Genomic DNA, 16,202 nt, shown 5'->3' on the forward strand with positions numbered 1-16,202 from the left:
AAGTCAAGAATGGTCAAGCTTTGTCAAAACACAAATATGCTGCCTAAATTTAAGAAAATATGAATTGGTTTATTATTTTATCTCTTCGTTTTGACTCCTTATTGATGAAGTAGAAATCTGAAATCCACGTTATGTGTAAATGGTGGAATTTAACATAATCTTTAATTTCATTTCCATCGAAAAATGACACTGCTTGATTGTGACCTGTCGTTTCAAAGCGATGTTATGTCGGGGGTTGTGGTGGGTGTCTTTTAATTTTTTTGTTGTTTTTTTTTTTTTTTTTTTGTTTTGTAATTTGTAATCTTATTTTTTAATATGTGTGACCAATCGCGGCAATGGGTATTGTGCGGAATTGATTAAATGGAGAAAATTGAACTTTAGATCAAAATGATCAGAATTAATAAATTCAGAATATTTTGGGGAAGATAATAGCAAATAAAACACTCTCCTCAATGAAGGATTTCTTTAACTTGTTACCTGTCTTACTCTGGAAAAACGTGTGTCTTGTATTCACAAATTTGATAAGAAAACTCGTCCTTCAAATATCGATCGATTTAAATGACCCTCATTTTAGCAACACCAAAAAAACCAACTCTCAAACCTGGGACTTCCATCGATATTTTAAAGACGAGTTTTCTGGCCAAATTTGTAAATACGTCTTTTTTTTTCTGAGTGCGGCAGTTAACTGGTTAAAGTTAAGTTTTGCAACTAAAACTCCTTATTCAATTTTATTTATCCAGTTTATCCTGACCGATATTATACTACTTTGACGTGATTGGTCAAATTTTTGTATCTGTTTGTTAAGCATCGGAGCCTTCAAAATAGATGGGTGTCGAGTAGTAACATCACATGAGATTTGCTTTGTTGTTCTTAAAGAAAATGTTCCATGAAATACAGGTAATACAGCCAAGGGGGTTGTCTGTATGCGTAGAATGGTGGCTAGTATTGGTTGTTGGCTGTGGGGGAAATGATGCCACCTCCCTGCTGTTGTAGCTGATACTGGTGTAGTTGTTCCGATCGGATGAGGAGATCGAACAGGGTCGGTGATGCTGCTTGGCCTGTCAGTGCTGGAGAGAAATCATAAATGAATGGCATGAGTTGTGAGAATGTTTGAATCTGTACAGTATTACTAAAATTTGATGAAATTACTGGTTATTTTCTATCGTGTTAAAGGTGTGGAAGAAACAATATTGTTAATTTAATGATCGTCGTAAACGTATTTGCCGGTCTGATAACCAATCTGTTGTGGGACTCATTGTCTCACCCCGACGCAAAATAATGTCCATCACAACAATGTTAAATCAAGCCCATATTTGCATTCGGTTATCAGACCTGCTAATAAGTGCACGTCGATAAGGACATTTTGGACATTTTTACTTTACTAATGACGCCATCCTGATATCTTATATTCAAACTTGATTTTGATTGCATGATTTGTGACATCTTCAAATTCTGGAGCAGCTGCACTACCCTTTTCAATATCTGTAAAAAGGAGATTGTCTATCACTTTTTTACTATAAATATTTTGAGACACTATTATTGTAAGCAATCTGAATATATGGATATTCCGATTGAAATGCGTAGTGAAATTATTAGTAGTAACACCCAAACAACATTCAGTCAGCAGTGAGAAGCAGAACGTTGAGTCCTTGGAAATGATTCTTAACTCTCTCATCGAACCCAGGCGTAGCCTAAACTGAGCAGGACACTGTCAAGGAAATTATAATAATGCCTCACAGGCGCCACGCCTCGTCTTACCTGAATAGTGTTTCTGTTGACTTGGAACCTTTTATAAACTGTTTGAGTACATTTATTGAATATTGAATATTGCTTTATGTAAAAGTTCCAGGGTATTTTTTTTATCAAGCTGTGTGATCAATTGATATCGATACTTACCAAATTGTGCATTTGCTGAGAGTGTAAATAAACAGATGGTGAGGACAATTCCATACATGGTCACTATGAGGGACCGGGGTGCCATCTCAAACTGTGGTGGGACGTAATATTTGGGTCCGGTGAGAGTTATCTGGGGAAGATACGTTAACGATTATATAAGGTACGACCTTGTTGAACTTGTACATCGTGTAATTATTTGCAGGAATGAAAACCAAAGTTGTCATGGGTCCATTGTTATCATGGAATATTCTCAAGCCTAGATGCACCTATTTGCAGGTCTGGTGACCGAACGCAATTATAGGCTAAATTTAATATTGTTGTAATGGGCACTATTTTGCTTTGGTTCGGGAGTTGTTGTTTTTTTTTTTCATTACAGCAAGCAGCACATAACAATTTAGGTTATCAGACCTACAAACAAGTACACGTCGTCTTTAGTCACGTATAATGTTGGTTGAACCATGTTAAATCAGACCCGCAAGTGCACGTCGGACTTATATTGTGATATCAGGTAAGAAAATAATAAAGACTGCCATGGAATCATTTCTGATCACAGCAGCAAGTTAATTGAAAATATACGTTCAAAATTATGTTGGTAATGACTGTCACTTGTGACATGTGAAAGTATACTTGTGGTGAGAAAATGTCACGATTAAGGTTAATATTGATGGGGGTTTTTTTTTTTATATTGGTACCACCAACTGCTGCCCCAAACAGAAATTTGAATGTGTGTTGCATTGTTGGGTTAGATTTTTGTTTTGTTTTGTTTGGTTTGGTTTATATTTTCTGCTTTTTGTTTCTTTTAAAATTTCTATTCGAGTCAATTTTATTAGATCGACGGGTGGGGGTTGGGTTTTTTTAAATTGTTATTTTCTGGTATTTGTCGATGTTTTTTAGTTGTTCTTCTCTCTTTTGACAACAAGGTCTTATCTTCAATGAAACAATTATGAAGCTATATAACAATGGACGGTTACTAAACATTTCGTCGAAACAAGTAACTGATGTTGCCAAAGATGTAGTAAAATTGGGGATATCTAAATAGTTCAGACATATTATCGTAATAATCAACGTTGTGGAATGGCGTCTAAAATTATCTGTAACAAAACGAGAAAAAGAAAGGGAAAATGGATCACGCACAGTTTGTAAAAGCGTGCTGTTTTTAAAAAATAAAACTCTAGAATAATCAGTTCACATGTGTGTGCTTTGATTGGGGTTTTTTGTTTTGTTTTTTTAGGGGGAGGTTGTTGTTTTTTTTTTGGGGGGGGGTTGGGTTTTTTTTTTGTTTTTTTTTTTTTGTTTTTTGGTTTGTTTTGTTGTGTGTTTTTGTTTTGTTTTTCTTTGTTTTTTTTTTGTTTGTTTTGTTTTGTTTTTTTTTTGTTTTTTTTTTTTGTTTTTTTTTTTTTTGTTTTTGTTTTTTTTTGGGGGGGGGGGGGGCGTTGTATATGGTCTCCTTACCGAATAAAGGTCCCAGTCAATTGTTGCTATTCAATTTCTCAAGTAACACATACCAGAATAATTTCCTTTTCCTTTCTTCATCAACAAGACAAACCTAAAAACCTTTTGTATGCAGTATGAGACATTTCAGTTTTATACTTGTATTTTTCTAAAATATTTATCATTTATCCTGTCACTATCACGACATTGTGACATTTTTATATTCTGATATTATTTTTTTATCTATTATATATGACATTGTTGAACCCAGTGCTGACCCCTTCTACTTTCATCTCTGCGACCACAATTGTTTTTATTACTTTTTAAAGACCATAATTTGGCCTAAGGCCAACGATAAAGTCTGAAGCTTCTGAAAAGGTAAGCATAATAATATATTCTTACGTACATTGACCATTTTTACGTAGTCATGTAAGTAAATATATTTTGCAAAATTTTGCATGAAATTATATTTTGATATATTATTGGCAAACTTTGAATGCACCATGGAACATTCAGCCAGGGTCACCGTTCCTTCTTGCTTCCCGAGAATCGGACACAAAGGCAGAAACCACTGTGCATTCTTTTTTTTTTTTTTAAATGTTGTTTTAGTTGTTGATGTTGTTGCTGTTGTTGTTGTTGTTGTTGTTGTTGTTGTTGTTGTTGTTGTTGTGTGGTAACTATTCTTGTAATTGAGTATTATAATAGAACATAGCATAGTATCTTAATTGATGATTGTAATTTCATCTTATGGGGCGCTTTGTAGTTTCGATGGTACGCGTTTCATGACCATATGTATAATATTATGTTTTATTTTTAGGAGACCTCGCCCATGCATACAACGGTCACCTATGCACACCTGAAAATATGTATATGATAGGATTATGCGTTTTCTGTCACCATCACCTCCGCCGGCTGTCATAACCTGTGTTTTGGGGGGGTTTTTTACCTCTCAAAAGCATAGCCATTACGTGATTCGCATTGGCAATACACACAACAGGTGAAGTAATGACCAATGGCCGTCTGTCACCTCTCTCTCGCTCTCTCTCTCTCTCTCTCTCTCTCTCTCTCTCACCCCACACACACACTCACAACTCTCTCTCTCTCTCTCTGTGTCTCTCTCTCTGTCTCTCTCTCTCTCACTCTCTCTCTCTTTCTTTCTCTCTCTCTCCCTCTCTCACCCCGCACTCACACTCACAACTCTCTCTCTCTCTCTCTCTCTCTCTCTCTCTCTCTCTCTCTCTCTCTCTCTCCCTCTCTCACCCCCCTCCCCCCACACACACACTCACAACTCTCTCCCTCTCTCTCCCTCTCTCTCTCTCCCTCTCTCACCCCGCACTCACACTCACAACTCTCTCTCTCTCTCTCTCTCTCTCTCTCTCTCTCTCTCTCTCTCTCTCCCTCTCTCCTCTCCTCCCCCCCCCCCCCCCCCCACACACACACTCACAACTCTCTCCCTCTCTCTCCCCCCCCTCTCTCTCTCTCTTCTCTCTCTCTCTCTCTCTCTCTCTCTCTCTCTCCCTCTCTTACTTTTTCTCAGTGTGTGCATAAATGTCCTTTTCTTTTCAATATCGATATATATATATATATATATATATATATATATATATATATATATGTGTGTGTGTGTGTGTGTGTGTGTGTGTGGTTGAGTGGAATTGGCTGGAATCACGTAGAGTGCTCGACAGCACATGGGACATTGTCTCAAAACAAAAGAACTTATGACGGCTATGTGCGTAACAGCAATCCGTTTTACATCAGGACATAATATTATTATTAACATGTGTGCCTGCTCCATTCACATATTAAAGAATGCGATAAGCACTGACGAAGAACATTTTTAATGATGTACTTAAACGAGTCCGTGATATAATAATATGTGTATTTTCTATCGTATGAAGGATGTTATGTACGTCAACAATAATATTATCATCCTTCCTCGAGGAAAATCGTGAAAGTCTGTAAATCAGTGAGAGTAATTAACTTCATTTAAAGATCTGAACTAGTGTGTATGAAATAGTGCCAGACAAAGCAAGACAGAAAAATACAAGAAAAAAGCACCCCCCCCCCCCCCCCAACTACCGCCACAAAAAAAAAAAATTAAACTGTCTGCCTCGACTGGGCATATATATATATATATATATATATATATATATATATATATATATATATATATATATATATATATATATATATATATGATGTCTTCGTGTGCTCTCTTGTCAGGAGGGAAAATGAAGACATCGTAAAATTCCACGAGAACTTTTTCATTTCTATTTTTTTTTTTCAAGACAATAGCTTCATCATAATCTTGCATTATTCTGGTTACTGTAATATCTTCACTTTTTAAATAGAATTTGCCTTTAAGCTAAAAGTGCACTTCACCTTTGTTCGTTTGAATAATATAATAATAATATTTGGTCCATTTGAGCGTCTCCCGGTTGTTATTTATTATTGTCATGTTAATCCCATCATATCCAAACCCAGCTAGGTCTTTGTGACCAGTCGTCTATGTTCAGGAGATTTTATAAGAGAAAGGGAGATGACACAGAGAGATTATATAGTATTTTAAGAGGGGGAGGAGAAGATAGTGAGAGAGAGAGAGAGAGAGAGAGAGAGAGAGAGAGAGAGAGAGGCAGATGATAGTAAGTACAATAGAGTTACATTATATTGAAGGAATGCGGTTAAGAAAATGTCTCACTACGCCCTTAGGCCAAAGCAATTGTAACAAACACATACAAATCTACTAAGGAGAATTTACTGAAAATTTATCACGTTTAACAAGAGCTGGCCGACGTCACTCAGCTCTATTGGTTTTAGGCCGTCAGGTTGCGCAATTAGTTCGAACTAACGTTAAAAGTTATACATAGCTTTGCTTGTTGATGTCATCAACCGGAGGGCAGGATGGCCATTTTACTCAAATGCATACCGTCAAAAAGGGAAATTTTGCCTCTATGGATTTGGACAAATTAGATTATCTTTAGTTTTGTGTCAATTTCTTTCATAAAAATAATCCCCATCTAATAAGGAAAACAACTGATATAAGGCTGATTATACTCGAGATGCAAAGATAGCGAAGATATCGCTAGATGCAAAGTTACCCCATTAGATGTTCAAAGTTCAAAGTTTATTCAAGCTTAGGCTTTCGCCAATAAATCACACAATTTGATGACAACTCTACATGAAAGTGGAAAAAAATGGTAAATGGAACGAAAAAATAAACTGATACCACTAATAACCATAAAAATATACAACAATCGTAATACCACCAATACGTACAATAATAATAATAATAATAATAATAATAATAATAATAATAATAATAATAATAATAATAATAATAATAAAAATAATAGCAATAATAATGATGACAATAATAATAACAACAACAACAACAACAATAATAAATAATAATAATAATAATAATAATAATAATAATAATAATAATAATAATAATAATAATAATATAATAATAAAATAATAATATATAAATAATAATAATAATAATAATAATAATAATAATAATAATAATAATAATAATAATAATAACAATATAAACAACAATAAAAGCAATAATAATATTACCATCATCATTACTACCACCACCATCACTCCTATCACCATTACCACTAACACTACCACCATCACCATCATTATTACGCTTCAAAAAAAGTCCTTGGTACAACTCAAATAATTCACATTTTATGAATCAATGGAACCATCAATACACCGATGTTATGCGTTTAGATAAAATGCTCACAACATCCGAAGGCGGGATGTATTGTACCAATACACAAAAATATGCGTAACTTTGCACTGTTAGTCTGATTGATATAATTCAGTGAGAACTAATCACCAAAACGGATGTCAAAAAAACAAATACAAAGAGCTGAGTGACATCAATTTCGTCAATTTATTCTATACACATTTTATGAGGAACTCACACCAAACTCAACAACATTCATTAATTTCTATGACAGATATGTTTGATCATTTCGTGTCTACCAGTTGTACATTGATTTATTTAAAAACAACTAAAAAACAAACTAAAATTCCTTTTATTAATCCGATAGGAGAAATTTGTCTTTAGGGTCTATTCCAAGGGAAGACTACAAAACCCAGACGTCAGCCGCAGTGCAGCGCCGCAAACTGAGCTAGACCACAAAGCGCAGCGGGATTTCGAACTTGGTACCTTTCAGGTTCGAAGCAAAGACCATGCCGCTGAGCCACGCTGTCCCATAATTGTTCTTCACAACAAAAAAAAAAATATATATATATACGTTTGCTTACTTCAATACTGATTTGATGGCAAATCCGATACGCCCAATCAAGAATATCTGAAAAGGCGGGACGACATATGGATTCAATAGTCTGTTGTCACGTCGCCCAGCAATGGCGGCCATCGTTGTTCTAAACAAAGAAAATCGGTGATTTTTACTCTTCATGCTGGCTAGAACTTTTCATATGTCTTGTGATCAGTATGTGTAAAATTCAAAACATGATCAGATTTATAATGGGCTTTTTTTTTCCTCTGGATATGCTTTTATGTTCGTCGGAGAAATATTTCATAAGGGCGTCCGCCATTGTTCCACTAGTTTAGAGCCAGTTACTAAGTTACCATGCGTCATTACGAAGGAAGTGACGTCATGACTGTTGAAGCGTATTGTTATTTGTTTACAAAACTGAGGGTATATTGTGGCCACGGGGTGTTACTAAAAGTAGAATATCCGGGGGAAAAAAGTCTAAATTAATATTCCTTTTGTTCATCTAGTTTCTCTTGATGTTAAACACCCTTGAAAATATATCAATGCCAGGATTGTTGTCATTTAATAAAACCATTTCTGATGGGTGTTCATGAGACAGCTCGTAGCCATCATTAGCCTGTCACTAAAACCGTAGACATCGTAAAGTTGTAGCCTGACACCAAAAAATGACGTCAAAATGCCAGTCTTTTGCCACAAAAGAAAACGAATCGTGAGTTGTATTCAATAGTTCAACCAATGAAATAACTTGTTTCCTTGAGCTCTACTAACGACAATCACTAGACTCTACATAAACCTAAAAAATGACGTCAATCTGCCAGTTCTCATCTCATGTAGTTCCATATCTGAAGCAGACGTCGGAGGTCATCTTCCGCCAAGCTGATCTATCTCTTGCCAATTCTATTAAAGCAGCGCCACCTTTCTCAGCTTCATCTGTCCAAGTTCTTATCCCTTTCAAATACGTTATTCTTTGTCTTCCTCTTATTCTTTTTCCATTCATCTTTCCAGTCAAGGCGAGTATTTCCAAACCAGGGTGGCGGATAATGTGTCCTAAAAATTCCATTTGGCGTTTGATGATTTTTGTTATCAGTGATCTTTTTCTGTTTGCCATTTCTAAAATTTCTTCATTTCTTTTCCTTTCCATCCATGACACCCTCATCATTCTTCTGTAAAACCACATTTCCACTGCCTCCAGTCTTTTAACCATGGTCTTGTTTATGGTCCAGCTCTCACAACCATATAGCAGCACAGACAGTACATAGCAATCCAGGACTTTGATTTTTGTTTTCATGCTAATATTCCTGTTTTTCATAATTGTATGCAGCTGGTTGAATGCATTCTTCGCCATACCTATTCTTTTCTTTATTTCACAATCTGATTTTCCATTGGATGTTACATTGAAGCCTAAATATTTGAAACATTCAACTTGTTGTATTGTTTGTCCTCTGCTTGTTATTACACAGGCTGGTGGGTTATTATTTTTAGATACCGTCATACATTCTGTTTTAGATATATTCAGTTCCAGTCCCATATTTTCACTACTCCTGACTACAACATCCAGTAATTCTTGTAGTTCATGTTCAGATTCTGCCAGTAGAACCGTATCATCTGCATACCTCAGATTTGTTACATTCTTTCCTCCAATACACACCCCCTTCTTATGTTCGATATCTCTTAATATCATTTCACTATAGAGGTTGAATAAATCTGGAGACAAAACACACCCCTGCCTAACTCCTCTTCTAATAGGTGTAAAACTGCTTAGTTCATTGTCAACACGCATTGCTGCTTCTTGTTCCCAGTACAAATTCCGTAATATTCCGTAATGCCAGTTCTATAGGGTTCTTGTGTCAGACTATATATGTTAACGATGGCTACGCTCAAACCCACTAAGACCCATATTTTGACGACATTTTTAGGTTTGTGGACCGCCTAGTGAGTTGTCGTTAGTAGTGATCAACGAAACAAGTGATCCCATTGTTGTCGTTTGTTGAAAACAACTCACGATTTTTTTTGTGGCTAAAGACTTGTCTTTTGGCGTCATTTGGGGGTTAGTATCAGAACAAGAGTAGAAAATACTACTATTTTCTCTCACTGGCCTTAGTAGTAGTAGTAGTAGTAGTAGTAGTAGTAGTAGTAGTAGTAGTAGTAGTAGTAGTAGTAGTAGTAGTAGTAGTAGTAGTAGTAGTAGTAGTAGTAGTAGTAGTAGTAGTCGTAGTAGTAGTAGTAGTAGTAGTAGTAGTAGTAGTAGTAGTAGTAGTAGTAGTAGTAGTAGTAGTAGTAGTAGTAGTAGTTGTAGTAAGTTACTATGAAACAGTTTGTATCCCTGGAGAGTTTTTGGAATGGACAAGATGAGGAGTGTATGTGCGATTGTCCAATCTTCGAGAAAAGAACATAAAATAAAACAAAACAAAACAAACAAAAAAAAATCAATCATCAATCAATCAAAATAAAATCAAAAACTATCGGGTAGCCTTGTCCTAATCGCTGTACAATTACTCCCACCAGCGTATAGCACATATTATGGTTTTGAAATTTAGTCCCAGACTGTAAATTTCCCCCGTTTAGTCCCTCGTTTAGTCTTAGACTTCACGTAGTCCGGCTTCATGAATAGCTTACAACGCCTTTTAGTCAGAGACTACGGATATAGTCTCAGACTACCGTCGTAGTCCCGGTCCGTGAATCAGGGACACTCCGAAACGCAGACGAATGGTTTACATCGACGTGTACATATATGCAGGTCTGACATTATTTTGCGTTATTTTTTAAATATTTCCATTACAACAATGAGCCCATAAGAAATTGGGTTATCAGACCTGCAAAAAAATGCACGTCGGTTTACATCTACGTTATATCTGCATTGTTGTAGGAAATGGGAATGTAGTTTCCTATATCCTACTGTAAATCAATTGAATTATATTTTGAAGCCCACTGAATAAAGTGAAGCAGTTGATTGTGCCCCATAGAAATGTGTTTAATGCGGCCATATGGTCTTGTGGTATGACACTCGATTTCGAATAGGAAGGTCCTGGGTCGAGCCTCGCTCGGGGCACTTTAGAAAATGTTCTTTACTCACATTCTCTCACCGTACTCAGGATTAAAATGAGCACCTGGCCGTTAACAGCATTGTCTCTGTTCGAAAAATTGTAATATCGCCTAACAAGCGTCATATCTCGTTCTACGTGTTACGTGTTGCTGTTGGTCAGGAACCCCTTGTAAAGCTCTTGAGCACATTTAGTGGATATTGCGCTATATAAAAGCACAAGTTTTGGGGGGTTATATGGTGTTGTTGTTGTTGTTTGTTAAACCGCTAAAAGTGAAATTCATGCATTCTAAACATTACATTCAGATGATGTTTTGAAAATTTGGCTGCTATTTAATTTAATGTTCAATTTAATGTTTAATATAATGTTTCACGTGTCCAACATAATTAAAGACCAAATTGTATAATGTGAGGTGTTGTACCTTTACTTTCTCTAATAAATATCGAGATCTTTTTCATCTTGGTCAGAAAGTTTTTGATTCAAAATACTGACAGGGAACTCGAGTACTTAAATTTGATGAATGTTATAATTGTTTACTTGTTTTTATCACTCATGATGTACATTTTAATGATGATCATAGATAGGATCATATCTGGGAATATTTGGCCTGAACCATTTCTTCCATGGGGTATTTAAAGTCATTTGACCTAATCAACCATTACTATGTGTAATTATGTTAAAGATCGATCGATCAAAATGCCAACTGGCCAAATACTTACAAACCCAAGAATCGGTTTTCTCAGTAGGAAAAGGGAGGTGGTGGATTCAATTGTAGTTTGACCACCCCGAAAAGCAATCTAAAATGTATTCGATTTTATAAGTAAAGAGTAAAGAATATTACCATTCTCTTTGCTGAACTATGAAATAAACTATAATGTTTTTAAAATACCAGAAACCAGAAACTCATAAAATATCAAAGTTTTCCAAGAGATTTACAAAAGTCAAAGTGATACTAGGCTGCTAGAAGCTGTGGACTGTAAAAAGTCATAAATGAAATGAATATAACAGCTACAAAAAAAAGTACAAAATAACAAACAAGGAACCTTTTGGGCTCAAAACCCTTCTTTAGCCAAAAACAAAAAACAATAAAGACATAGATAATTACTACATTACATGACCTACAAAATATCGTTGTCGGCTATATGGTATTCAGTAATGAATTTATGTCTTTATTGGGTTTTTTTTCGGGGGGGGAGGGGGTTGTTTGGTTTGGGGGGTTTTTTTTGGTTTTTTTTTTTGTTGACTGAAGACGGGTTTTGGTATTTTATTCTTTTTTGAAGCCGTTCTATTCATTTTCGTTTGTTCCAAGAGATTTACAAAAGGTTTCTCTTTTATAGGAAAATACAATGACCTAGTTGATAAAAGGTTAGTCGATGCACCAAGCGGGCATGTCGACATAAATAAAAGAATTTGACAGAAACAGTTTTACATGAGTTTTTACAGGGACATTGACTCTCTACCAAGTTTCCTCTCGACCACGCAAGTCAAGTAAGAGTTGCTTATTGTTGCCCTGGTATAATACTATTGCAATAAGAATGTCGATCCGTGTATTGACGTGTGACCAGTCCGTGTGATGTTCAAAGACGTAAAAACTGACAGGGCTTTTTACAACGCCTTACTTAGTCTTACTAACGAAAGAGTGAAAATGGAAAGGCTTCGTATGGGAACAAAACAGACAAAGGACGTTTCGGGTACAAACCCTTCGTCAGTACAACAATACACAATATTGTTGTGCTGACGAAGGGCGTTTCGGGTACAAACCCTTCGTCAGCACAACAATACACAATATTGTTGTGCTGACGAAGGGTTTGTACCCGAAACGTCCATTGTCTGTTTTGTTCCCATACGAAGCCTTTCCATTTTCACTCTTTCGTTAGTATTTTACGATCACCGGCTTCAGGCAGCCCTTACCGTTTTCTACTTACTTAGTCTTGTATCTCTAACCATCTGCCTACAAATCTATACATGATTTACTTTTCTGCCGTACTCTGGAAAAACCCATATTTTAAAATTTGACCAGAAAACTCGTCCTTCAAATATCGATCAATTTAAATGACCCACATCTTGGCAAAAAAAAAACAACTCTCAAACCTGGGACTTCGCGAATACCCAGCTTTGAGAGGGTTTTTTTCCCAAGATGATAGTCATTTAAATCGTTCGATATTTGAAGGACGAGTTTTCTGACCAAATCTTAATATATGTTTTTTTCAAGTACGGCAGTTTTCTTTACTCTGAAAAAAGCACGTTTTCACAAAACTTGTCCAGAAAATACTATCCTTTAAATATCGATCGAATAAATTGATCCTCATCTTGCCTTTATTTTGATTTCCGTGAAGTCCCGTGTTTGAGAGTTTTTGGCAAGATTAAGTATTTTTAAATCGATTGATATTTGAAGGACGAGTTTTCTAGCCACATTTTCAACCTACGTGGTTTTTTTTTCATAGAACGGCCGACAAAGCTCCATTAACTAGTGCATGAGTTGCAGAGGTTCACTTGTCACTATCAATAATTTATTGTAAATGTTGCTGCTCGAAGCTCGAAGAAAGAAATAATAATGTGAAATTGAATGTAAGCTTCAATTTAATTTTTTTTAAACAGATCAAATGAACGTTTCGGGTTTCCCCTTTATCAACAAAACAGGATGAATGAAACACCACAGATGAATGAGATAATGTGGTAGTGGCGTAGTTAAGATGAATGATGAATGATTATTTATCACTATCAATTTATAGTATTAACTAATAGCGTAAAAAGATCGAAAAATCGTTTAACACTAACTAGAGATAAGTAAATACTGTAAAAGTATTTTCATTCATAATTTCCTAATCGTTTAAGATAAAATGGGACCAAATACGTCAATCTAGTATTAAGTTGAATAAAATCGATCAATTAATAAAATATAATAAAATAATTGAGCTTTTTTATAGCGCAATATCCACAAAACGTGCTCAACGCGCTTTCCAAAGGGTCCCTGACCAACAACAACATGCAACATGTAGGACGTTGCATAACGCTCAGGTACTCATTTCACACCTGAGTACGATGAGAGAATATTATGAGTAAAGAGCCTTTTCCAAGGACTCAACTATGCGCCAAGCGAGGCTCGAACCCAAAACCTTCCGAGTGTCATACAACAAGACCACGTAGCCATATAAAATTCTTTCATGGGTTGTTTTTATTTAGCGATAAAAAGAAACGAATTTAATAAATCAAAGCCCGTGAAAGAATACCTTTATTCACCCCTCATAGTCATTTTCTTAGATATTTTATAAATAATAAATTTGTTAATTTTTCAATAAATTCAAGTTATCTATAGGTAGGGATAATTTATTTGGTCATTTTTTGATATATTGTTATCCACTTCTACGGGCATTTACTAGAACATGTGATGCCTCTAAAATGTTGGCATGTACTTAGAACATTCCGAATTTTCCAGTATTTTTTTTCTTAAAATAATCTGGCACTGGCACATCGTCTGACTTGTCTCTCGACATAATTTGCCGGCTATTTTTGTTGTTGTTGTGTGTACTTTTCTTTAAATTTTTGATAATCTTGTTTTCTAAATGTATTAGCGATGTAAAAAATCAATGAAGGCACGATGAAATTGAAGGTATTTATTAAAGTTTATGTTCAAATAATCTGCGAGTGATATTGTGTTGTTTCTTTTAACTCCCACTTAGAATAGAATGTTGTGTTCCTTCAAATCAAAGGTTGATATTGATGTAGGGCGATAATTTTATAATTTTGTATGTGTGCGTGTGTGTGTGTATGTCTATATATATGTGTGTGTGTGTGTGTGTGTGTGTGGCCGGGGGGGGGGGATCGCCGGGAGGCCTTCCGAAAGCTCCTACGTCCCCAGTATTCTTTTTTTAAACTATAATCTTCCAGTAGAGGGTTTGGGAGGGGGGGAACTTGTTTTTAAGTCTCCCCCTCCCAAACCCCCAAATAGAACATTATAAAAAAAAGTTTCCCCCTCCCAAACCACCTACAGAACATTATTTTTAAAAAAAGAATACTGGGGATGTAGGAGCTTTCGGAAGGCCTCCCGAATTGCCAGCAAAAGAGAATTCAGCTAGAATGAGAAGTTGGTTGTGAATTTTAATGGTTTTGGATTCATGACAGTAGCAACTTCGATTCGCCATTTGCATTGGCCCAAATAAGAATAACATTGTATTTATATTCATGCGCACCAAAAGATTATTTTTAATCGCCATTCAGCTGTCTTATCTTTAACAACATATTTTAAACCAATAAAATGTGCGCAAATATTATGTAGGTCTAGGCGTTGAGTAAATTCTCTCTTCAACGCATTCAAAGTATTATTCAACGGTTAGGTATTTACTAAGAAATGATAGGGTTTTCCAATGTAATGGGTGGAATAAAACAAACTCATTTACTCTTTATTGTATATTTTCTATATGCTTATCCCATAAAAACAACACTTGGCTTCCTCCCATTTAGATCTTCCTTTTCATCTGCCGTTGAAATGACTTTAAACAAGCACTATTTCGCTCTTATAAATGATATTGTTAGTTTAATTGTACGATAAAAAAGGACATATATAAACAGTTATGTAGCGTCTTTTTACCATGCTTCATGTTCAATGCACTTCGGAGTGCTTTCTCTTTTCCCCAAGCATGCCGTAAGGAAAGAAATTTCATAAACAAGGAACTGCATTTTGACAACCTTTTTGTAAAAGCATTTTACGATGTCTAACACTGCCATAGCAAGGAACCCGTTCACATCAAAGTCGATCGAGAAAATCTGTGTAAATGCCTTCCCCAAAGACATAACGCTGGTGCGAAAGTTTTGCTGACCTTGTCACCTATCATTTCAATGACCATGCTCATCATCGCCTGGCTTTGTTACAATGCACCACAAGTCAACGATGATAAACTGAAAGGCATTTCTAAACATATATATATAAACGCCAACATTGCTTGACCGTGAAAAGTTTATCTTCAATTCCTTTGAACTTTAAAAGCCATAGAAACGGTATCCACTAATTTCATCCGTTTACACCAAAAAAAATCTAATTCCTATCATTGTTGTGGCACACCAAATTATATTCATACCTGTAGTGGATGTGATTTACCCGTGCCGGCTCTCTACCTTTTCAGAAGAGGTTTTCCAAGTATTGTCCTTCTAAAACAATTACGATTTTCCCACTTTTAGTCCACACTATGTCATGACCAAATATAAATTAAGCATTTTGTATTGTGTCCTTTGAATTGCTTTCGTCCTTACAATGAAGAGAAGTACACTTAAACAATCCTCAGCTTTGCTGCATGACAAAATCTCTGATGAGAACATGACAAATGACCGACAACCCGTTTTTACCTTGTCATATTCTGACATAGACAGTTGAGGTACACATAAATAAAAATGACATTCGGTGCAATTAAACGGTATATTCGTGAACTTTGCATTCTTTAAATTGATATTATTCTGTCTTACGCCGCCTTTACGTTCAAGTATATCTCCAAAGAAAAGAAAAATATCATCTGACGTCATACCGTGGGGGTGAGGGGTGGGGGGAGAGGGGGGGGGGGAGGAGAGGTCTTGTAGTTCC

The 16,202-nt window shown here is 35.7% G+C and overlaps 1 long non-coding RNA gene across 1 annotated transcript; it reads right to left on the reverse strand.

Moving 5' to 3' along the window:
* Window positions 1-266: 266 nt before the first annotated feature.
* LOC144963838 (uncharacterized) lies at window positions 267-15,900 on the reverse strand. The gene is made up of 3 exons (XR_013643724.1): window positions 15,706-15,900; window positions 1,897-2,026; window positions 267-1,067 (listed from the first exon to the last, which is right to left on the reverse strand). It is a non-coding gene; the product is annotated as an uncharacterized LOC144963838 (long non-coding RNA).
* Window positions 15,901-16,202: the final 302 nt, after the last annotated feature.

This window comes from Berghia stephanieae, chromosome 2 (assembly GCF_034508935.2).
Source record: "Berghia stephanieae isolate SIO BIC M18660-M18661 chromosome 2, UCSD_Bste_1.3, whole genome shotgun sequence".
Lineage (NCBI taxonomy): Eukaryota > Metazoa > Mollusca > Gastropoda > Nudibranchia > Aeolidiidae > Berghia > Berghia stephanieae.